Source organism: Balaenoptera physalus (genome assembly GCF_965194825.1).
Source record: "Balaenoptera physalus genome assembly, chromosome: 20".
Lineage (NCBI taxonomy): Eukaryota > Metazoa > Chordata > Mammalia > Artiodactyla > Balaenopteridae > Balaenoptera > Balaenoptera physalus.
In genome coordinates, this window is record NC_138901.1 from 20,027,395 (window position 1) to 20,052,923 (window position 25,529).

The following is a 25,529-nucleotide window of genomic DNA, read 5'->3' on the forward strand; positions in this document are numbered from 1 at the left end:
TCTGCAGTGACGCCAGGGCAGACATTCTGTAAGTGCCTAAATTTATCAAACTGTGGCCAAATAAAAATAAAATTTTCTTGTATTTTGATTTTTCCTGGAAAAAGGTGCTGACAGCTAGAAGGTTTAAGTTAAGAAGTATTCAATGTGGTATATCAGACTAGGAGGGGAAGGCAAGCCAACTTAAAGTTTCTTCCAAATATATGTCTATATTGACTGACAAACCAGGAAAAATAATAAAAAACACATACAGGCAAAAAGAGTTTTAAGATCATAGAAGGAAATTTTCTCAAATGGAGGTAATGAGACAACTATGTTGGAAACCCTTCTTTTTTTAAATTTTTATTTTATATTGGAATATAGCTGATTAACAATGTGTTAGTTTCAGGCGTACAGCAAAGTGATTCAGTTATACATATACATGTATCTGTTCTTTTTCAAATTCTTTTCCCATTTAGGTTATTACAGAGTATTGAACAGAGCTCCCTGTGCTATATAGTAGGTCCTTGTTGGTTATCTATTTTAAATATACCCTTCTTAATTTGATTTTTAAAAGCAGGAGAGAATTAGATAAGGAAGCTGAGGTGAACAGAGCCTTGTAAGTGACCACAAATGAATAATATCCGGGGCCTTAAGAGAAGAGTTAGGGGGCTTCCCTGGTGGTGCAGTGGTTGAGAATCTGCCTGCTAATGCAGGGGACACGGGTTCAAGCCCTGGTCTGGGAAGATCCCACATGCTGCGGAGCAACTAGGCCCGTGAACCACAACTACTGAGCCTGCGCGTCTGGAGCCTGTGCTCCGCAGCAAGAGAGGCCATGATAGTGAGAGGCCCGCGCACCACGATGAAGAGTGGCCCCCGCTTGCCGCAACTAGAGAAAGCCCTCGCACAGAAACGAAGACCCAACACAGTCATAAATAAATAAATTAATTAATTAATAATTTTAAAAAAAGAGAGAGAAAGGAAATTTGAAGAAGAGACGATATCAGAGTAAAGAAAGAGAAAGCAGATTTCAATTAAATAAGATCCGTATTGACAGAAATCTAAGTCAGTAAGTATTTATCCGGGTCCTAATCGGTATTAGTATATTTCTGAGCAATTTGGATCACATAAAAAGTGAAAGACATGTTTGCTGCACATGCTGTACATCAAGCACCTGCCTCATTATCCCAGCACTTAATTGTACAGAAGGTTAAAGGCCCAGGCTATGGATGACTCATCTTTAATTTCTCAATACCTCCAGTTTATAGAGGGCTGTGGCAGGCCCTCCATCAATGCTTCTTAACCTTGGTCTTTGGAAGAATATAAAGCAGTGGATTTTGTACAATAGACAGATAGAAATGAGAAGAAAAAGAAAGATGACAGGTGGCAGGTGTAGTTAAAAAATATAAGCTCTGCAACAGAGTGAATACTTAAGGGACCCTCGTGGTCAGAAAGGAGCAAGGGTCCCAGGTATTAGAGTCAGAAAGAATGGTTGGAAGGGAAGACATATCCTGTAGAATTTCCCAAAATCTGGATTTTTCTGACTGCATCCCTGTGGTATTTTTTTACGTGTTTCCTCTGGCCCCTGTTTTTCTTGTGAGGTGGTAGTTAGATCTAATGGCTTTATTAGATTCAGGTTTGGCATTTTTGGCAAGAATACTTCATAGGGAGTATTGTGTACTTCCTATCACTTGTAACAAAATGTCTTATATCGACCTTACTTGACCATGGATGCTTAAGCTCTTGTAGCTTCTGTATCCATTGGGAAGATTTCCCAACTGAAAACAAGACAATGCTTCAAGTTAAGCTGAGATTTTTAACTTGGAATTCAGTGGATAGACTTCAGGAAGTTAGTAAAATCTCTTAAACAATATGCAGAATTCTCTCTGCATGGTCATATGTTTACTCTTCTGAGGGGAGATTATAACTTCCATTAACTTTTCAAAGGAGTATATACGTAGAAAAAGTTAGGATCCAATGATATAAAACTTTAAAGGTTCCTTCTTTCTGTTGGTCTCTAGTAGCAATAAGACATTTAGGATTTTTATGTTTTATAGGAACATAGTATTGGACTTTGAAATGAACCATATTTATCATCTGCCTCATGCCCATCATTTTACAGACAGGAAACGAAAGAAGGGAAGTACTTCTGGCAAGGGCCCATGGCTTGTTAACAGTGGAGTGAGGGCTGGCGTCAGTATTCCATTATATTGTTATAGAGCTCCTTATTCTCTCTATTTTATTATTTACAAGAGGCTAGCTATGTTAATTTAAAAAATTTTTATTGGAGTATAGTTGCTTTACAACGTCGTGTTAGTTTCTACTGTACAGCAAAGTGAATCAGCTGTACATATACATATATCTCCTCTTTTTTGGACTTCCTTCCCATTTATATCACCACAGAGCACTGAGCAGAGTTCCCTGTGCTACACAGTAGGTTCTCATTAGTTATCTATTGTATACATTGTATCAATAGTGTATATATGTCAATCCCAATCTCCCGATTCACCCCACTCCCCCTTCCCCCTTGGTATCCATATGTTTGTTCTCTACGTCTGTGTCTCTATTTCTGCTTTGTAAATAAGACATCTATACCAATTTTTTCAGATTCCACATATATGCGCTAATATACCGTATCTGTTTTTCTCTTTCTGACTTACTTCACTCTGTATGACAGTCTCTAGGTCCATCACGTCTCTACAGATGACCCAATTTCGTTCCTTTATATGGCTGAGTAACATTCCATTGTATATATGTACCACATCTTCTTTATCCATTCCTCTGCTGATGGACATTTATGTTGTTTCCATGTCCTGGCTATTGTAGATAGTGCTACAATGAACATTGGAGTGCATGTGTCTTTTTGAATTATGGAGCTAGCTATGTTTAAATGTTTCTATTACTTTTTTTCTACTACTTGCAAAGATTCCATTATTGGTTACAGCCCATAACCACAAATATTAATACTTAGGGTTAAAGCCTTCTAATTTAATTCACTTAATTAATTATTTTATTGAGAGTTTACTTTAGAAGTGCTCTGATTCTGAGACTAATAAGACACAGTCCCTGCTTTCAAGGATCCTTCAGTCTGTGGATGGGGGGGTTTGTTTTTGTTTTGTTTTGTTTTGCAAATTCGGTCCTCTGCCAAATGACAAAAACTGTTCTGTGGGGGTCTGTTCTGGGGTGCTTAGGAGCAGCTCCTCATCTTTACCCATTTGTACCTTGCACTCAGAGTTTCTAGTTCTCAGGGAGACAGTTTAGCATTATCACTGACAGAGAAAGCCTCATTTTCCTGTTTGTCAGGATTTTTTCACCTTTGATGGATGAAGTCATCATCATTGGAGTGACATATTTGTAATTCAATATCTTAGTGTGAAGCTTGGGAAGAATGGGTAGGCTTCTCCCATGATGCTGGGAGTTGAATCTCATTTATCACCATCACCTTCAAAAAAGGAGGCCAATCTCTACCCCTTTTCTAACTTCCTTTTCCAGCTGACACCAAACCTATCAGAGAAGGTAAACGATATGCTAGCCAGATAACTTCTTTGAAAGGAGTGCCAGGACAATCTGGTTCAAACCTGACTTTAGAAAGATCCTTCAGTCCTTTTGTGCTACCTTTGGCATGTCACCAAGCCTGTTGGGGTGATTTTGTTCATTTAAGCCTGCAGAAGAAAGGCAGATCCTCACTGGTGGGTGGGGAGTGCTAGTGCAAGACTGAAATGATTTCACTCTTCTTTTTTTCTCCTTATTATCATCTTAATCCGAAGAACATAATAGGTAATCAAATAAATCCCTTGTACAAAGGCTGTTGTCACTGATAATCCTTGAATTAACCCACAATTTAGCTTTAGTGCCTATTGGGTGTGACTTTCTTTTGCCATTTAAGGAGACATTTTGAATAACTGTGGTGTTGGTTTGCTGAGACATCATCTCATGCAATTTGCTGAAATCTTATTTTGTTAAATTGAGGTGTGGCTGACTTATTATGTTACTTTCAGGTGTACAACATAGTGATTTGATATTTTTATAGATTATGCACCACACAAAGTTACTACAATATTATTGACTATGTTCCCTGTGCTTTACATTACATCCCCATGACTTATTTTTTTAAAAAATAACTTTAATTGTGACAAACCATAGTATTTAACATGGAAAGAGCATTATAGATGCCACTTGAAAGATTTTCCAAGAATTTTATTCTCTTGGCTGAAGATGGATAATCTGTAGTTTGTGCCTCTTATTCTCCTTCACATACTTTGCCCGTCCTTTGATTCCCCTCCCCTCTGGCAACCACCAGTTTGTTCTCTGTATCTATGAGTTTGTTTCTGTTTTGTTATATTTGTTTGTTTTTCAAGATTCCACATATAAGTGAAAATATACAGTGTTTGTCTTTCTCCGTCTGACTTCTTTCACTTAGCATAATACCCTCTGGGTCCATCCATGTTGTGGCAAAGAGCAATATTTCTTTTTTTATGGCTGAGTAATATTCCATTGCATATATATGGTACATCTTCTTTATCCATTCATCTGTGATGGGCATTTAAGTTGCTTACATATCTTGCCTATTATAAATAATTCTGCAATGAATGAGCATGTGGTGAATATATCTTTTCAAATTAGTGTTTTCATTTTCTTTGGATTCCACCCAGGAGTGGAATTGCTAGATCATATGGTGGTTCTATTTTTAATTTTTTGAGGAGATTCCACACTGCTTTCCATAGTGGCTGCACCAATTTACTTTCTCACAAACAGAGCATGAGGGTGCCCTTTTCTCTACATCCTCGCCAACACTTGTTATTTCTTGTCTTTTTGATAATAGCCATATGAAAGGTGTGAGGTGATACCTCATTGTGGTTTTGATTTGTATTTCCCTGTTGATTAGTGATGTTGAACATCTTTTCATTTGTCTGTTGATCATCTGTATGTCTTCTTCGGAGAAATGTCTGTTCAGGTCCTCTGTCCATTTAACTGGATTGTTTGTTTTTTGATGTTGAGTTGTATGTGTTCTTTATATATTTTGGATATTAACCCCTTATATCGTACATATCATTTGCAAATATCTTCTCCCATTCAGTAAGTTGACTGTTTGTTTTGTGATGGTTTCCTTCACAGTGCAGAAGCTTTTTAGTTTAATGTAGTACCATTTGTTTATTTTTGCTTTTGTTGCCCTTGCCTGAGGAGACAGATTAAAAAAAAAAAATTGCTTAGACCAGTGTCAGAGTACTGCCTATGTTTTCTTCTAGGAGTTTTCAGGTCTTACATTTAAGTCTGTAATCCATTTTGAGTTTATTTTTGTATATGGTGTGAAAAAGTGTTCTAGTTCCATTGTTTTACAAGTAGTTGTCCAGTTTTCTCAACACGGCTTTTTGAAGAGACTTTTTCCCTATGGCATATTCTTGCCTCCTTTGTGGTAGATTAATTGACCATAAGTGCATGGGTTTATTTCTGGGCTCTCTATCTTGTTCCATTGATCTATGTGTCTGCTTTTGTGCCAGAACCATGCTGTTTTGATTTCTGTAGCTTTGTAGTGTAGTTTGAAGTCAAGGAGTGGGATGCCTCCTGCTTTGTTCTTTCTCAAGATTGCTTTGGCTATTCTGGGTCTTTTGTGTTTCCATACAAATATTGGGATTATTTGTTGAAATCTTGTTTGGGTAACTCTTACCTTTAACCCAGTGTGGTTCATATTGTGGCAGGGTGAGTGTATGGAGGACTGTGGGAAAGTCCTTGAACACCAGGATTCTTCCCTGTTTGGCATTTGTTGGTGCCTGAAATTCAACCATTTATTGTGTTTGGTTCACCAAAATACTGTTCCTATTAAAAAAAAAACCTTAATGTTTTGTTTGTTTTTTTATTCATTCATCCACTCATTGGACAAATATTTATTGAATACTTAATCTAGGTGACTGGAGCATAGAGAGCAAGGGAGAAAGTAGGATGAGATGAGCTGGCAATGCACACAGGTGCTGGGTTGTCCTGGGATTCTTCAACTCTGCTAAGTATTTTGACCTTCAGCATGAGAGTCATGGAAAACCACAGAAAGATTTTACTCAGGGGAGTGCCATGCAGTGGTCATATTTGTGTTTTAAAAAGATAACCTGTCTGCTTTGTATAGAATGAATGACAGCAAATGTGTGAGGATCAGCTGGGAGGCTATTACAACTGTGCAGAAGAGAGAAAATGGTAGTTTATTAATTATTTTTTGTAGAAGAATGATTTAGAGAAATATGCAGAGATATTGGAGGAGTAGCACAGCATTAATTAGTTTTCTGCCCTGAAGAAGAAGACATTGCAGTAAAATTCAACTTATTACTGATTCTTATGGCATCCATGGTATGTATATGCTGTATTCATCTATTCTACAGTATTATATATTAAACAATGTTTATTGCTATCTTAAACTGTACATGCTTGGTAATATTCTAATCAGTATGCTTTTAGATAGGAAGTAATCATAAATTATGCTAAGGTATTTTTTTGTTCAAGGCTCTTAACTGGTTTCATGGACAGGTAACTACTAAAATGGACTCTTTATAGATGAAAGAATTAAAGCAGTGAAAGGAGAAAGACCTGACTGTCCAATGAGTCAGTGGCAGAGATGCCATGCAGCCCAGCGCCCACATAACCACTGGCTTCATATTTCAGCTGTGGGTTTACAGTGACTTTATGTGCATTTACAGTATCTTTGAAGATTTATTTTAGGTAGCTCCTTTCTATACTTTTTGATGATGTTCTCCTTACCTATTTTTTTGCTTATTAATACATTTCATGTTTTGACTTTTCTTTGGGGAAAATTAAATTTTTTCTTTCCCTATTCTTTCCTTTTTTTGGTTACAGAGGATCGCTTTTTCTATGCTTCTAGTTTCAAGGACCTCTCCTTGGCCTTTAAAAAAGTCCTGATGATACTGTACCTTTTCTATATCTTTGTTATAGTGGGGGTTAGTGGAAAGGACTTTGGGCTGGGGGTTAAGTCTCTGCTCTGCTATTAGGTTAATAACACTAGGCAATCTTAAGCTCTCTACTCTCAGTTTTCCTATCATTAAAATGGGACTAATAATAACCTGCCTTGTAATTAATAGGGCTGTTGTGGGGAGTGAATGAGTTACTGTACATACATGAACTGTGTAATCAGTATATAAGGTACACACATGAGCCTTGTAATCTGTAAACTACAGTGTGCAGCTGAGGGCAAAGGATGGTGATAATTGTAACACTCCCTGTCGACCCTGCAGCCATGACTCCACAAGTTTGGAGAGAGGAGACCAATAAAGTTGTCAGGAGGTCACAAGGGCTAGATAAAAATCCCAATATAGAAAGAAAGGGTCTGAGAAAATATTCGAAGAGATTATAGTGGAAAACTTCCCTACATGGAAAAGGAAATAGCAACCCAAGTCCAGGAAGCACAGAGTTCCATACCGGATAAACCCTAGGAGAAATACGCCAAGACACATATTAATCAAACTAACAAAAATTAAATTCAAAGAAAAATATTAAAAGCATCATGGGAAAAGCAAAAGATAACATACAGAGGAATCCCCATAAGGTTATCAGCTGATTTTTCAGCAGAAACTCTGCAGGCCAGAAGGAAGTGGCAGGATATACTTAAAGTGATGAAAGAGAAAAACCTACAACCAAGATTACTCTACCCAGCAAGGATCTCATTCAATTCGATGGAGAAATCAAGAGCTTTTCAGACAAGCAAAAGCTAAGGGAATTCAGTACCACAAAACCAGCTTTACAACACATGCTAAAGGAACTTCTCTAGGCAGGAAACACAAGAGAAGAAAAAGACCGACAAAAACAAACCCAAAACAATTAAGAAAATGATAATAAGAATGTACATATCGATAATAACCTTGAACGTAAATGGATTAAGTGCTCCAACCAAAAGACACAGACTGGCTGAATGGATACAAAAACAAGACCCATATATATGTTGTCTACAAGAGACCCACTTCAGACCTAGGGACACATACAGACTGAAAGTGAAGGGATGGAAAAAGATATTCCATGTAAATGGAAAGCAAAAGAAAGCTGGAGTAGCAATACTCATATCAGATAAAATAGACTTTAACATAAAGACTGTTACAAGAGATAAGGAAGGACACCACATAATGATCAAAGGATCAATCCAAGAAGAAGGTATAACAATTATAAACATACACACCCAACATAGGAGCACCTCAATACATAAGGCAAATGCTGAGAACCATAAAATGGGAAATCAACAGTAACACAATAATAGTAAGGGACTTTAACACCCCACTTACACCAATGGACAGATCATCCAAACAGAAAATAAATAAGGAAACACAAGCTTTAAATGACACAATAGACCAGATAGAATTAATTGATATTTAAAGACATTCCACCCAAAAGTGGAAGAATACACTTTCTTCTCAAGTGCACACAGAACATCCTCCAAGATAGATCACATCTTGGGTCACAAATCAAGCCTCAGAAAGTTTAAGAAAATTGAAATCGTATCAAGCATCTTTTCTGACCACAGTGCCATGAGATTAGAAATCAATTACAGGAAAAAAACCCTGTAAAAACCACAAATACATGGAGGCTAAATAGTGCGTTACCAAATAACCAAGAGATCACTGAAGAAATCAAAGAGAACATTTTAAAAAAACATAGAAACAAATGACAATGATAACACAATGACCCAAAACCTATGGGATGCAGCAAAAGCAATTCTAAGAGGGAAGCTTATAGCAATTCAATCTCACCTCAAGAAATAAGAAAAATTTCAAATAAACAATCTAACCTTACACCTAAACCAACTAGAAAAAGAAGAACAAAGAAAACCCAAAGTCAGTAGAAGGAAATAACTCATAAAGATCAGAGCAGAAAGAAATGAAATAGAAACAAAGAAAACGATAACAAAGCTCCATAAAACTAAAAGTTGATTCTTTGAGAAGATAAACAAAAATGGATAAACCTTTATTCAGAGTCATCAAGAAAAAAAAGGAAAGAACACAAATCAATAAAATTAGAAATGAAAAAGGAGAAGTCACAACTGACACCGCAGAACTACAAAGGATTATAAGAGACTGCTACAAACAACTATATGCCAATAAAATGGACAACCATGAAGAAATGGACAAATTCTTAGAAAGGTACAATTTTCCAAGACTGAACCAGGAAGAATTAGAAAATATAAACAGAACTATCACAAGTAACGAAATTGAAACTGTAATTAAAAATCTTCCAACAAAAGTCCAGGACCAGATGGCTTCACAGAAGAATTCTATCAAACATTTAGAGAAGAGCTAACACCTATCCTTCTCAAGCTCTTCCAAAAAATTGCAGATGGAGGAACATTCCAAAATTCATTCTACGAGGCCACCATCACCCTGATACCAAAACCAGACAAAGATATCACAAAAAAGAAAATCACAGGCCAATATCATTGATGAACATAGATGCAAAAATCCTCAACAAAATATAGCAAACAGCATCCAACAACATATTAAAAGGATCATACACCATGATCAAGTGCAAATTATCCCAGGAATGCAACGATTCTTCAATATATGCAAATCAATCAATGTGATACACCATGTTAACAAATTAAGGAATAAAAACCATATGATCATCTCAATAGATGCAGAAAAAGCTTTTGACAAAATTCAACACCGATTTATGTTAAAAACTCTCCAGAAAATGGGCATAGAGGGAACCAACCTCAACATAATGAAGGCCATATATGAGAAACCCACAGGAAATATCACTCTCAGTTGTGAAAAACTGAAAGCATTTCCACTAAGATCAGGAAAAAACAAGGATATCCACCCTTGCCACTCTTATTCGACATACTTTTGGAAGTCCTAGCCATGGCAATCAGAGAAGAAAAAGAAATAAAAGGAATACAAATTGGAAAAGAAGTAAAGCTGTCACTGTTTGCAGATGATATGATACTATACATAGAAAATTCTAAAGATGCCACCAGAAAAAAAAAAAAAGATGCCACCAGAAAACTACTAGAACTAATCAGTGAATCTGGTAAGGTTGCAAGATACAAAATTAATGCACAGAAATCTCTGGCATTCCTATACACTAACAATGAAACATCAGAAAGAGAAATTAAGGAAACAATCCCATTCACCATCGCAACAAAAAGAATAAAATACCTAGGAATAAACCTACCTAAGGAGGCAAAAGACCTGTACTCAGAAGACTATAAAACACTGATGAAAGAAATCAAAGATGACATAAACAGATGGAGAAATATACCATGTTCCTGGATTGGAAGAATCAATATTGTGAAAATGACTGTACTACCCAAAGCAATTTACAGATTCAATGCAATCCCTATCAAATTACCTATGACATTTTTCACAGAATTAGAACAAAAAATTTTACAATGTGTATGGAAACACAAAAGACCCCGAATAACCAAAGCAATACTGAGAAAGAAAAATGGAGCTGGAGGAATCAGGCTCCCCAATTTCAAACTATACTACAAAGCTACAGTAATCAAGACAGTATGGTACTGGCACAAAAACAGAAATATAGATCAATGGTACAGGATAGAAAGCCCAGAGATAAACCCATGCACATATGGTCACCTAATTTATGACAAAGGAGGCAAGAACATACAGTGGAGAAAAGACAGCCTCTTCAATAAGTGATGTTGGGAAAACTGGACAGCTACATGTAAAAGAATGAAATAAGAGCACTATCAAACACCATACAGAAAAATAAACTCCAAATTGATTAAAGACCTAAATGTAAGACTGGACAGTATAAAACTCTTAGAGGAGAACATAGGAAAAACACTCTTTGACAAAAACCGCAGCAAGATCTTTTTTGACCCACCTCCTAGAGTACTGAAAATTAAAACAAAAATAAATAAATGGGACCTAATGAAATTTAAAAGCTTTGCACAGCAAAGGGAACTATAAACAAGCCAAAAAGACAACCCTCAGAATGGAAGAAAATATTTGCAAATGAATCAAAGGACAAAGAATTAATCTCCAAAATATACAAACAGCTCATGGAGCTCAATATCAATAAAACAAACAACCCAATTAAAAAATGGGCAGAAGACCTAAGTAAACATTTCACCAAAGAAGACATACAGATGGCCGAGAGCCACATGAAAAGATGCTCAGCATCACTAATTATTAGAGACATGCAAATCAAAACTACAATGAGGTATCACCTCACACCAGTCATAATGGCCACCATCAAAAAATCTACAAACTGGGGCTTCTGTGGTGGCACAGTGGTTGAGAATCTGCCTGCCAAGGCAGGGGACACGGGTTCGAGCCCTGGTCTGGGAAGATCCCACATGCCGCAGAGCAACTAAGCCCATGCGCCACAACCACTGAGCCTACACTCTAGAGCCCATGAGCCACAACTACTGAAGCCCGCACGCCTAGAGCCCGTGCTCCACAACAAGAGAAGCCACTGCCATGAGAAGCCTGTGCACCACAATGAAGAGTAGCCCCCACTCGCTACAACTAGAGAAAAGCCCACACGCAGCGACGAAAACCCAACACAGCCATAAATAAATAAATAAAAAATAAACAAAATCTACAAACATTAATTGCTGGAGAGGGTGTGGAGAAAAGGGAACACTTTTGCACTGTTGGTGGGAATGTAAATTGATACAACCACTATGGAGAACAGTATGGAGGTTCCTTATAAAGCTCAAAATAGAACTACCATATGAGCCAGCAATCCCACCTCTGGGCATACACCCAGAGAAACCATAATTCAAAAGGACACATGTACCCCAATGCTCATTGCAGCACTATTTACAATAGCCAGGACATGGAAACAACATAAATGTCCAATGACAGATGAATGGATAAAGATGATGTGGTACATATATACAATGGAATATTCCACGGCCATAAAAGGGAAGAAAACTGGATCATTTGTAGAGATGTGGATGGACCTAGAGAGTGTCACACAGAGTGGAGTAAGCCAGAAAGAGAAAAACAAATATCGTATATTAACGCATATATGTGGAATCTAGAAAAATGGTACGGATGAACCTATTTGCAGGGCAGGAATAGAAATGTAGACATAGAGAACAGACATGTGAACACAGAGGGGAGGGGAGGGTGGGACGAACTGGGAGATTAGGATTGACGTATATACACTATCATGCATAAAATAGAAAGCTAGTGGGAACATGCTATGATGCACAGGAAGCTCAGCTCAGTGCTCTGTGATGACCTACATGGGTGAGATTGAGTGGGGGAGTGGGAGGGAGGTCCAAGAGGGAGGGGATATAGGTATACATATAGCTGATTCACTTCATTGTACAGCAGAAGCTAACACAACATTGTGGAACAATTATACTCCAATAAAAAAAAGAATGGATTAAAAAAATGTGGTATATACATACAATTGAAAATTTGACACATGCTACAACTTAGGTAAACCTTGGAAGCATTATGCTAAGTGAGATAAGACAGGAACAAAAGGACAAACGTATGATTGTTCTTGTATGTGTAACTATTCAGGTTCATAGAGATAGAAAATAGAATGGTAGTTACTAGGGGCTATGGGAAGAATGGAAATGGGGGTTTATTGTTTAATGGCTACAGAGTTTCAGTTGGAGAAGGTGAAAAAGTTCTGGAGATGGATAATGGTGATGGTTGTAAAATGATGTGATTGTATTTAATGCTACAGAAGTGTACACTTAAAATGGTTACAATGGTAAATTTTATGTTACATGTATTTTCCCACAATAAAAAAAGAAAAGAAAAAAGAAGGCATACTTCTGTCTCCAGATGAATTAAAAATAAACATTAATTGCAAGAGTTTATATATTATAAACAAAGTCCATGTAAAGGTCAGCCTAAATTTATGCCGATGAATGTTCTGGTTACCAGTTTTAAGTTCAAGTTCTGATTTTGCTATCTGCAATCCAACTCTTCAGGCCTCAATTTCCACAAATGTGAACTGAGATTAATACTCACCCCTGACTGATGGGATTTTTGTGGGAATTAAATTTGATAACCCACACATTGCACATAAAAAATGCTCAGTGGTTCTGTTTTGTTATATTTGTTCATTTATTTTGCTTTAAACAAAATTTTTTTTTAAATTTTTAGATTCCACATATAAGTGTAAACATAGAGTACTTGTCCTTCTATCACTTATCTCACTAAGTATAATACCTTCCAGGTCCATCCATGTTGTGGCAAATGGCAAGATTTCATTCTTTTTTATGGTTGAGTAGTATTCCATTTGTATATATACCACATCTTCTTTAGCCATTCATCGGTCGATGGGCACTAAGAGATACAAACAACCAGTTATGAAATGAATGTTACATGGATGTACAGCACAGGGAATATAGTCAATAACTTAGTGTAAAGTATACTTTATAAAAATATTGAATTACTATGTTGTACACCTGAAACTAATACAATATTGTAAGTCAACTATACTTCAATTATAAAAAAAAGAAAAGAAAAATATGAGCAGAGAAAAAAGAGGCTCAGTGGTGCTATTATTAAAACACATTTGTAATGTGTGTGTGTATGTGTTTGTATGTTAGAATACTCTATTTTGCACAACTCAACAACACAGAAGCAAGGAACCTGATTAAAAAATGGGCAGAGGACCTGAATTGACATTTTTCCAAAGAAGACATACAGATGGCCAACGGACACATGAAAAGATGCTCAACATTACTAATTATCAGGGAAATGTAAATCAAAAGCACAATGAGATATCACCTCCACCCTGTTAGAATGGCTATTATCAAAAAGACAAGAAATAACAAGTGTTGAAGAGTAGGTGGAGAAAAGGGAACCCTCATACATTGTTGGTAGGAATGTAAATCAATGCAGCCGCTATGGAAAACTGTATGGAGATTCCTCAAAAAACTAAGAATATAGCTACCATATGATCCAGCTATTCCACTTCTGGGTATTTCTCCAAAGAAAATAAAAACACTAATTTGAAAAGATATATGCACCCCAATATTCATTCTTCGCAGTATTGTTTACAACAGCAAAGATGTGGAAACAACTTGTGTCTAAAGATGGATGAATGGATAAAGAAGGTATGATACACACACACACACACACACACACACACACAAACAGTAGAGTACTGCTCAGCCATATAGAAAAAGAATTCTTGCCATTTGTGACAACATTTGTGATTTATGCACACTACATCGATGTCTAGGGCTGGAGTTACGATATAGAAGAATGAATCTGGGTCCTTCAGTGAACAATATAGAGCAGATTTGCCTGCTAACTTGGAACACTCACCTTGGACTGTTACAAAAGGAAACAGTAAGTTTCTATTTTTCTGTCACTCAGAAAAAAAAGAATACTCTATTTTGGTCAGGTAAAATAAGCCTAAATCACACTATGTTCTGGCTTTGGATCCTGTTTGCTGGGAAGTTATATATATATTTTAATAGAGTGCTCTAAATTTATAGACTTGACTTCAATATCCTGGGTGCCTTTTAAAGTCTCACTTTTCTGTAGAGATTATATCCCAAATATAATTCCCAATTTCTTTGTTTGGTATATTTTATTCTTACTCCTACTATGTTATCTGTTTAAAGTTAAATGGATGATTTCCACTCTGAGGAGGTTACCAGAACATTCCATACATTATGCTGTGTTATAATAACTGGGGTTTAAAATAGGGTGGAGCAGTGCACCCGTCTTCCCTAGGGAGGCTTGAATGTGTCCTATTTCTTTTGAGCAGTTGAAAATCATTTCCACATGCCTCTTGTTAGATCTCACTCCCATTCTTTTCCTCCCATCTCTCTGTCTTCCTCATTTCCTGCAGGGACTGTGAATCTTTCTCTCCCTCTGTTCTTTCCTTTCTCTCCCAGAGTTAGAGCAGAGGTCAGGGAAGAGTGGTCAAGTTGGTTGGAGGGACAGAATCATTCCAGCTAGTTGTCCTTTTTCTTTAATATTGAGATCGTAACAAGTCAATTAGGGAATAAATTCTCGCCAAGTGTGTATTGGTTAAAAAAGAAAGAGGTCGTTTTACATCATGGGTTTAAGTGCAGGATCTGCAGTCATACAGTCCTGAGTTTGAATCCCAGCTCTGATACTAACTATGCACGTGACCCTGGTAAGTTTTAAATGATTCCTGCTTCAGGTTCCTCATTTGTAAAATGAGCAGTGTAGAAAATGCATGTAAAGAACACTGAACACTTTGTCCGGCACATGAGAAGTACTCAGTAAATGTTAATTGTTACTATGGTTGCTATAAAAAGATGGCCCCCAGAAGGTTATGCAACATGTTTACATCTTCAAACCATTGGTTACGGTATAAGTCTAAATAAATACTATCTTTACATCAGTTGTGTTCCCTGAGGCTCAAAGTACAACATGGAAACTTGATTTCATGTTGCAACTTGATTTAAACACTCATGACTTTGTATGCATCGATCTCTGTTTTCGGTCTTGGTGTTCTATGGAGACAAAACATGAGACTTCTCTCTCTCCAGTTTTCCTTTGGTTTAATTGTAGGCAAGTGTGGTAGGCAGAATAATGACCCCCCAAAGATGTCCATCTCCTAATACCTAGAACCTGTGAATATGTATGTTACATGGCAAAGGGGAATTAAGGATGCAGACAGAATTAAGTTTGCTAACAAGCTGGCCTTAAAATCAGGGGATTTTCTTGAATTATTCAGGTAGGCCTGATGTAATCTCATGTCTTTAGAAGAGGAAGAGGGAGGTAGGAGAGTCAGTCAGTGTTGGAGAAGGAGATGTGATGAAGCAGAGTTCAGAGTGATGAGGCTGCTGACTTTGAAGACGGAAGGGAGATACAAGCCAAGGAATGTGGGAAGCTGGAAAAGGCAAGGAAACGGGTTCTCCTCTGGGACCTCCAGGAAGGAACACGGTCCTGCCAACACCTTGATTTTAGGCCGGTGAGATCTGTGTCAGACTTCAGACTTTTGAAATAGAGAACTGTAAGACAGTAAATTTGTGTTGTTTTGAGCCACTAAGTTTGTGCTAATTTGTTACAGTGGCAATAGAAAATTAACATAGCGCACGTGTGTGTGTGTGTGTGTGTGTGTGTGTGTAATATTACAAATAGGAATTCTAGCGATTGATTTTGGTTGAAGATTAAGGCCAATAGAATATTTTTGCATGTCACTTATAAAGCATATATTTTCAAAGTTATATATAATATGGATTTTTAAATTATTATCATAAGAGCAAAGATGGTTGCAGGGACTATTTCATAAACTACATTATTCAAATTGTAGGCAGATTTTTAATTTGCAAATTAATTTATGTAATACACGTCAAAATTAGAATTTAAATCACATTTACTTGAACATTTCACAAGTGATTTTATTGAAAAGTATAAAATTACAAAAAAATCAAGGCTTTTCTTGAAGACCCAGGGCATACATAGGTACCATGATTAGGGTGGATGTGAATATTTGTCTTTTATTTACACCCAAGTCCATCTCCCTCCTGATCTCATCCTCTGTCCACAGCTTTTTAACTCTTCTGTGGACCTTCCTCTCAGAGAGACCTGAACCATGGGTTTCTCTGTCACTAATTGCTGTTTACTGCATAAGCTTCATATCATTACTATGACGAGATGGTGCTATAACTGGGACAGTGGACATAATACCTGCATTCTACTCCCAGTGGAGATTCTGTTCTATTTGGCTGAGCTCCAAATGACCTCTTGGCTTACCTCACTCTGTGGCCACAAGACCACAGAGTGCTCCTTCTTCCTTCTTATTTTTTCTGTTTCTCCCAGTGCCTCCCCTGAATTCACAAACATAACACCTTCTACTTTTACTATGTAAACCTAATACATTTGATTTCTTTTCTGATTACTAACACCCCCAGATTTGTAGCCTTATTAAAAGCGATTCTGGGGATGGATTTTTGATATCCTATCCTATCACCCTTTTTCCTGTTAATCTTAGGACAGATCAAAACCAGAAAGCCCCTTGCAGCTTCAGCAGCGCATGATCACTGACGAAGCCACAAGTCATCTGCTGGAAACACGAGTATCTGGCAGCCATTGTTTTGACCCTCTGTTTACCATGAATATGAACAAGATTAGAAGTGAGATTTACACTTTCCTGATGTTTCTCCAATCAAGACCTCTTGGTTTTACGTCTGGAGTTGAACCATTCCATGCCAATCTACAAACAATAAATTTCATAGGAACCCAACTGCCGAACTGCTGCGGTGAGATGAGATGGAGATGCCGTCTAGTTAGCCTGTTTCATCTCCAAGGTGGAGCTTCACAGGGTGACACTCCTCCGAGCAGTGACAGTGGTCCATCTCTGTTCTCAGGCTGGTGGGTTCAGAAACATCATTATTATTAGTGCACCAGAACCAAAGGGACTCTCGGGAGCTGACTCATAGTAACCTAACTATTAAGTGCCAGATGAACGAGCTAGAATGCAAATTTATTAATTTAACATTGAGAGATGATCCATTGTGCAACCATAAAGTTCCCATCTGCAAATCAGAGCACCTTCTTTGTTGTATCTGAGTATCGGAGAAACCAAGTTGTGATATGGAGATTGTTCAGCAAAATGGACCTGGAAGAGAGATGTGGGGTCTTAATAATGAGGCCTCAGGAACTGCCCGACTCTCCATGTGCTACGTGATTATGTTCAGTGTTGCATTGTGGCTTCTGAACATATTTAATCACTTTGATTATTTGTTGGCTATATTATGTTAATTCTGAGAGTTCTGCAGGAGGTTTCCTGCTGCTTTCTCTACTGAGCCCATAACCTGACTCCGGGGAACATCGGGGCCATGAGAGACAAGGGAAACAGGTATTGTACTAGGAGAAGGACCACCAGTCCTATCTGAACTGCCCTGTCATATCCATTCTCCACAAAAGTGATCCTATTTACAGAGCTGGCTTCAAACTATTCTCCCTCCTCTTCCTGGGGCATCTTCTTCCTATTGACTGCCAAAGAGTGTGAAGGTTGGCATATTATGGAGAGGTCCTTTCCAGCTGAGTTCCATAACATTCTGGAAAATAGAAGAGTTAGACCTATATATGGCAATCATTTCACTACATATACGTATATCAAAACATCTTAAATATATGTAATTTTTATTTAAAAATAAAGATTCCATCTTTAATTTAGTGCTTTCATTAGTTATCAGGATGGCTTTGCATGGCTGTGCCATTGTCAGAACGAGTGAAATACTTCATCAGCTCAAGCGTGTGTTTTGCCAATTGAATGTAAGTTTCTCAAAGCAGCACAAGGAAGTCGTACTCATTATGTTACCAGGTGCCAGGCATGCTTTCAGAGCTTTGCATGCATTAATTAGTGTCATCATCTCAACCCTATGAAGTAGAAGCTATTAACAGGAAGCAGAGACAGTGAAGTTAAGTAACTTGCCCAAGATCTCATGGTAGGTGGCAAGGCTGGGAATCAGACTCAGCTGGTCTAGCTTCAAATAACTGTTCTTAATCAGCATGTGATTCTGCTTCTTGACTAGAGATGGCCAATGTTCTCTCCTGGCTTTTTCTAATGCTTTAGCAGGGGCCACTGTTCTGAATTTTCATCCTAGTCTCCTTTTCTCCCTCGAGTTACAGAGTCCTCCTAAATGGGTTGTAATTTTTATTTGCCTTCTACAGTGAGACTTTGCTCTGCACCCACAAAAGCTATGCTGGGGATGGGGAGGGGCGGTCTCTTGGACTGTGGCAGTGAAAGAGGAGGGCACAGTTAGTTTTTTCGGATGGGTCAGTGGAAGATGAGTTGACAAACACTTATTCTCCACTGAGATGAAGAGAGAAGACCTTTCTACTATTACTTACAAGTTAGGGATGGGCAGTTCTCTATAACCAATTACATGGATTTGGAGAAATTCAGCCCCAAGTGTGGCCCCCCCGGGTCTTCTGGATCAGTAGAGTTAAGTTGCTTCTCCAAGGGCCACACATATCAAGTGAGTAGGTACAGTCCTCTCCAGAGTAACTCTCAAGCACCTGCTAGGCCCACTGGGACAACATAAGGAGGTGTAATATCAGAGATTTTTGCCTCTGGCTTAGAAGAAAGGCCTTCTTGATTGTTTGGTGGTTCTTTAGAGAAGGATACAGAGGAGGGAGCGCCAAACTTGGTCTCTTTCTAGGAAACAGGAAGAGAAACTTTAGCCGTAGGTGCTTTTTAGAAGTATCAGTAGTATGTCCAACTTGATTGTTAGCATTGTTCTAGACAGAGAGGGGAGATAGAGAGAGACAGAGAGAAGAAGAAGAAGGAGAAGGAGAAGAAAGAAGAGGGGGCATAGGAAGAGAAGAAGGAACAGACAGAGGAGGAGGAGAAGGAGGAGAAGATGAAGAAGAGAAGAGTGGGAGGACCAAGAAAACATGTTCAGAAACCTTACTACTGGTGACACCATCTTAATTAGATATTTGGAAACATTGGCATATTACATATTTTCTTATGTGCATGTAAGTGGTGGCCTATGTCTTAAAAGCGTCACCTGAGAAAGCCCTCCAAATATGATGTTCGACCTGAAATGATAATTCAATTAAATAGACCGTTTCAATGTTGCCAGATAGGGTTGTTCCCATTTGAACTGGGTGCGTGGGTTGTTTCCACGAAGCTTGTGAATCATGTGTGAATACACTGGCCAGATATTTCTAGCCAGCCAAATAGCCAAAGGATTCATTTCCTATAAAGCCATTTGATCAGTGTCGAAACAATACATCCCAGGCTTGCTTGCGCTGATACTAACCCACTGTACTGTCTTATGGATGCCTAGAAACTTGGCCTAGAAACTCTTCCTAGCATGGATGGCACACCTCCTTTCTCTTTTGGGACACTTACCTTTTCTCCTGAATTTTAATCTCTTTCTTCCTTCCTCTCATTTGGAAAGGGCATTTTCTTTTAAAATGCCATTTATTATCAAAGCTTTCATTTTTAATCAAAACAGACAGAATTAGGATAAGCCTACTCAGGCAATGAGTAAGACACTTCTCTCCATTGTTTGAGAAATGGAAATTATGGGAATTAATAATAATAACAACATACAGTTATTAGCTTATAAGGAACTTAAAGATCTTATTGGTAGCATCCAATTGCTTTTAAAAGAAACCAGAGAGAGGAGTTGGGGGACGTTATTTGGGGTGTCATTTCCTATGTACAGATGCAGAGGGCTAGACACAGCGAGTAACATCAGGGATTATAAGGGAAACTAAAGACGTTAGATCAAAAAGATCTGGTGAGGATCCAGTGTCCAAGCACAGAGAAGTCAAGTGATGATCCTAAGAACTAGACCTGAAGGTCACTGTCTTGTGGTCCAGGATTGTTTCCATCAGACCCAAGTTCATCACTGTCTACTACAGATGTGATGAAGAGTGAGAAGTAGAAGAGAGCACTGGATTCTCTTACTGACTGTGTAGTGATGGACCAGTCACCTTTCTCTCTGGGCTGTAGTTTCTCCATCTCTGATGTGAAAAAAGCTATTAGATGCCACCAAAATACTATTCTAATTTTCAAAGAGGTATTAGCACTCTCACGTTCATTGTGGCATTGTTCTCAATAGCGAAGAAAAGGAAAAAACCACCTCTGTTTATTGATGGATGAATGTGGATGAATGGATAAAAAAGAACCACACACACACACAGAATATTATTCAGCCTTAAAAAAGGAAATCCTTTAATACGTGACAACATGGCTGAACTTTAAGTGAAATAAGCCACTCACAGAAGGACAAATAATGCATGATTCCATTTATGTGAGCCATTTTAAATAATCAAAGTCTAAATAATCAAAGTCATAGAAGCAAACAATAGAACAGTGGTTGCCAGGAGCTTGGAGGAGGGGAAAAGGGGGAGTTACTAATCAACAAGTATAAAATTTCCGTTATGCAAGATAAATAAGTTCTAGGGATCTGCTGTACAGCATTGCACCTATAGATAACAAAACCGTATTGTTCACTTAAAAATCTATTAAAAGGGTAGACCTCATGTTAAGTGTTCTTACCACAGTAAAATAAAATTTAAAATAAACTCACTTAGTCTATGAATTTCTGGACAAAGAGAAAGATCAGTGCTAATGACATGAAGATTCCTTTGATGGTTTCTCACTAGAAGTAGTGACAAGCAAGCTGGAGAAAGGTGCTTTGAATTGTTGAAAATAATCTGTTGCTACTGTGAATTGTTTCTGTTCTTGGAGACTGATTATATAATGTATCAGGTGATATTTTGACTTTCCTAAGGAAATCAAAGTACTTAAAGTTCAGTCTTTTTATTGAAAGGCATTGAGTGAGTCTCTTCTCTATCCGTTGGTTTCTTTATCTTTTTTTGTATTTTAATTTTTATTTTCTATACAATTTTGAAAGGTTACTTTCCATTTACGGTTATTACAAAATACAGGTTTCTTTATCTTTTAAATGGGAATGTTAATAGTAGCTACTTCATGGTAGTGTTGTGAGGATTAAATGAGTTAGTAACACTTAATGTATTTATTATTAATTAACCCCACTTTATAAACAGGTGGATGGGTATGTGGAGGAGGAACTGTCTACAAGTGTGGTCATATATCAAGCTAGTGTCAGAACCTAAAAGAAAGCCTTGAAAAGGCATCAAGTCAGCCAGATCTTTAAACCAAAATGCACTTGTCAATTAGAAAGCAGTGGCTTTTAGTTCAGCATACATTCTTCAGCTGAGGATTTTTGTTTAAATTTGAATTTTAGGTTCCCACACCTGGAGATGCTAATGTAGGAGGTCTGGGGTAGGGCCCCCAAATTTGAATTTTACAAGCTTTCCAGGGGATCTGGATGTAAGTGGTTTCTAGAGAAATCCTGGTGGAAAGTAACGAAAGGGGTTATCACTAACCCAACTCTTGGGGAATAATTTTTAGGCTGCTTCTTCTAGCAGAAATTTCTGTTAGTAATTATTATCAATATTGATAATAATAACTAACATTTATTGAATACATGCTGTTTCCCAGATACTCCTGTAAGTTCTTTACATGCTTTATTTAATTCTCAGAATGATCTGGTGGTAGGTACTGCTAATATCCCTATTTCAAAGATGGGGAAAGTGAGGCCCAGGAAGGGTCAATAAACAGCTTGAGGTCTCACAGAGAGGAATCAGAGGTGGAATTTGAACTCAGACTCCAGAGAACATGCTGTTTCCTGATTCATGGTTGTCTTTTGAGCTGTGATAAAATTATACTTTTAAAAGAATTTATTTATTTTTATTGAAGTATAGTTGGTTTACCATGTTGTGTTAGTTTCAGGTGTACAGCAAAGTGATTCAGTTATGCATACATATATCAATGTATCTATTTTTTTCAGATTCTTTTCCCTTATAGGTTATTATAAAATATTGAGTATAGTTCCCTGTCCTATACAGTAGGTCCTTGTTGGTTATCTCTTTTACATATAGTAGTGTGTATATGTTAATCCCGAACTCTTAACTTATCCCTCCCCCAACTTCCCCTTCGTTAACCATAGTTTTTTTTTTTTTTTCTTAATTGAATCCCTCCTTTCCCTCTCCAATAGCCCCTTTTCTACTGCAGCTGCGGGCCTATGTAAAAAACCCTTTAACTCTCTCCTGTGGCTGTATAGACTATTGATTTAGCTTCCTTATTACATTTTACTTTATTTATTTATTTTTTATACAGTAGGTTCTTATTAGTTACCTATTTTGTACATATTGGTGTATACATGTCAATCCCAATCTCCCAATTCATCCTTCCCCACCCTGATATCCCCCCTTGGTGTCCATACGCTTGTTCTCTACATCTGTGTCTCTATTTCTGCCTTGCAAACCGGTTCATCTGTACCATTTTTCTAGATTCCACATATATGTGTTAATATACAATATTTGTTTTTCTTTTTCTGACTTACTCCACTCTGTATGACAGTCTCTAGGTCCATCCACCTTTCTACAAAGGCCCCAATATTGTTCCTTTTTATGGCTGAGTAATATTCCATTGTATTTATGTACCACATCTTTTTTATCCATTTCATGTTGATGGGCATTTAGGTCGCTTCCATGACTTGGCTATTGTAAATAGTGCTGCAATGAACATTGGGGAACAAGTGTCCTTTTGAATTATGGTTTTCTCTGGGTACATGCCCAGTAGTGGCATTGCTGGGTCATATGGTAATTCTATTTTCAGCTTTTTAAGGGACCTCCATACTGTTCTCCATAGTCGCTGTACCAAATTACATTTGCACCAACAGTGTAAGAGGGTTCCCTTTTCTCCACACCCTCTCCAGCATTTGTTGTTTGTAGACTTTCTGATGATGCCCATTCTAACCGGTGTGAGGTGATACCTCATTGTAGTTTTGATTTGCATTTCTCTGGCAATTAGTGATGTTGAGCAGCTTTTGATGTGCCTCTTGGCCATCTGTATGTCTTCTTTGGAGAAATGTCTATTTAGGTCTTCTCTTCATTTCTTGATTGGGTTGTTTGTTTTTTTAATATTGAGCTGCATGAGCTGTTTATATATTTTGGAGATTAATCCTTTGTCCATTGATTTGTTTGCAAATGTTTTCTCCCATTCTGAGAGTTGTCTTTTTTTGACTTGTTTATAGTTTCCTTTGCTGTGCTAAACGTTTTAAATTTCATTAGGTCCCATTTGTTTATTTTTGTTTTTATTTCCATTTCTCTAGGAGGTGGGTCAAAAAGGATCTTGCTGTGATTTATGTCATAGAGTGTTCTGCCCATGTTTTCCTCTAAGAGTTTGATAGTGTCTGGCCTTACATTTAGGTCTTTAATTCATTTTGAGTTTATTTCTGTGTATGATGTTAGGGAGTGTTCTAATTTCATTCTTTTACATGTAGCTGTCCAGTTTTCCCAGCACCACTTATTGAAGAGGCTGTCTTTTCTCCCTTGTATAATCTTTCCTCCTTTATCAAAGATAAGGTGACTATATGTGCGTGGGTTTATCTCTGGGCTTTCTATCCTGTTTCATTGATCTATATTTCTGTTTTTGTGCCAGTACCATACTGTCTTGATTACTGTAGCTTTGTAGTATAGTCTGAAGTCAGGGAGCCTGATTCCTCCAGCTCTGTTTTTCTTTCTCAAGATTTCTTTTGCTATTCGGGATCTTTTGTGTTTCCATACAAATTGTGAATTTTTTTGTTCTAGTTCTGGGAAAAATGCCAGTGGTAGTTTGCTAGGGATTGCATTGAATCTGTAGATTGCTTTGGGCAGTAGAGTCATTTTCACAATGTTGATTCTTCCAATCCAAGAACATGGTATATCTCTCCATCTATTTGTATCATGTTTAATTTCTTTCATCAGTGTCTTATAATTTTCTGCATACAGGTCTTTTGTCTCCTTAGGTAGGTTTATTCCTAGATATTTTATTCTTATTGTTGCAGTGGTAAATGGGAGTGTTTTCTTAGTTTCACTTTCAGATTTTTCATCATTAGTGTATAGGAATGCTAGAGATTTCTGTGCATTAATTTTGTACCCTGCTACTTTACCAAATTCATTGCTTAGCTCTAGTAGTTTTCTGGTAGCATCTTTAGGATTCTCTATGTATAGTATCATGTCATCTGCAGTGACAGCTTTACTTCTTCTTTTCTGATTTGGATTCCTTTTATTTCTTTTTCTTCTCTGATTGCTGTGGCTAAAACTTCCAAAACTATGTTGAATAATAGTGGTGAGAGTGGGCAACCTTGTCTTGTTCCTGATCTTAGTGGAAATGGTTTCAGTTTTTCACCATTGAGGACGATGTTGGCTGTGGGTTTGTCATATATGGCCTTTATTATGTTGAAGAAAGTTTCTGGAAGGTTTTTTATCATAAATGGGTGTTGAATTTTGTCGAAAGCTTTCTCTGCATCTATTGAGATGATCATATGGTTTCTCTCCTTCAGTTTGTGAATATGGTGTATCACATTGATTGATTTGCATATATTGAAGAATCCTTGCATTCCTGGGATAAACCCCACTTGATCATGGTGTATGATCCTTTTAATGTGCTGTTGGATTCTGTTTGCTAGTATTTTGTTGAGGATTTTTGCATCTATATTCATCGGTGATATTGATCTGTAATTTTCTTTTTTTGTAGTATCTTTGTCTGGTTTTGGTATCAGGGTGATGGTGGCCTCATAGAATGAGTTTGGGAGTGGTCCTTCCTCTGCAATTTTTGGGAAGAGTTTGAGAAGGATGGGTGTTAGCTCTTCTCTAAATGTGTGATAGAATTCACCTGTGAAGCCATCTGGCCCTGGACTTTTGTTTCTTGGAAGATTTTTAATCACAGTTTCAATTTCATTACTTGTGATTGGTCTGTTCATATTTTCTATTTCTTCCTGGTTCAGTCTCGGAAGGTTATACCTTTCTAAGAATTTGTCCGTTTCTTCCAGGTTGTCTATTTTATTGGCATAGAGTTGCTTGTAGGAGTCTCTTATGATGCTTTGTATTTCTGTGGCATCTGCTGTAACTTCTCCTTTTTCATTTCTAATTTTATTGATTTGAGTCCTCTCCCTCTTTTTCTTGATGACTCTGGCTAAAGGTGTATCAATTTTATCTTCTCAAAGAAGCAGCTTTTAGTTTTATTTATCTTTGCTATTGTTGTCTTTGTTTCTATTTAATTTATTTCTACTCTGATCTTTATGGTTTTTTTCCGTCTATTAA

General features: G+C 37.4%; 1 long non-coding RNA gene across 13 annotated transcripts in view; it reads left to right on the forward strand.

Annotated features, from left to right (window-relative positions):
• Window positions 1-25,529, forward strand: part of LOC309650789 — a 381,028-nt gene that overhangs the window by 172,576 nt on the left and 182,923 nt on the right. The gene's annotated exons all lie outside the window — the stretch shown is intronic.